Raw genomic sequence first — 779 nt, 5'->3', positions numbered from 1 at the left:
TTGTTTGGCAGCACAACTTAAGCTACATTGTACTATCATAAACACCAGGCTTGCTCCAATAAAAACAACAAACAATATCAACAAACTATGAATGACGGAAGAGCCTAAGGAACTGAAAATAGAGGTAAACCAAGAACTCAAATTCCAACTATCTGACTCATGCAATTTAGCTTCTTCTTTTCGAATATGTTTACTTAAATCCTGGATTTCTTCTGAATTATTGGGGATATAAGTACAACATTCTTTACCTATTAAAGCACAGACTCCTCCTCTGCTGGCTAGTCTATAATCTAACGCAAGTTGGTTTTGCAATGTCATTTGCCTTATTTCCTTCATTTCTGTATTTATTTTATCAAAACTATCAGCAGTAGCATTAACAATCTTATCTAGAGGTGCTGCAACTTTCTTTATCTCAGACATAGCTAAGCCTGCGCCATGGCTGGGGAACATTATACCCCAAAACCTTTGATTTTCTGTAATTTTGCGAATATTGCAAATTCTTCCTTTAGGTAAGTGAGATCTAATAGTAAAGGCAGGATATGCTGCGGAGATATAGCACGTTCCTCTCCAATGGCAGGGAAGATTTTTATAGGCCTTATCTTCACACACAAAATAGTGACCAGCTAGTGCAGTATATTCACCTATATTACAGTGTGGGGACATCATCCATTGTGAATAATAGCCTGAAAATTGACCTGCAGGGGAGTAGTTAGATATCCAGGAACCATTAGAAAACCAAGCACCATTTATCTTAAATTCTACCTTACTGACTCCTACTA

Source organism: Crocodylus porosus, unplaced genomic scaffold, assembly GCF_001723895.1.
Source record: "Crocodylus porosus isolate Cpor-Errol unplaced genomic scaffold, CroPor_comp1, whole genome shotgun sequence".
Taxonomy (NCBI): Eukaryota; Metazoa; Chordata; order Crocodylia; family Crocodylidae; genus Crocodylus; species Crocodylus porosus.
Note: the sequence above shows the minus strand (reverse complement) of the source record.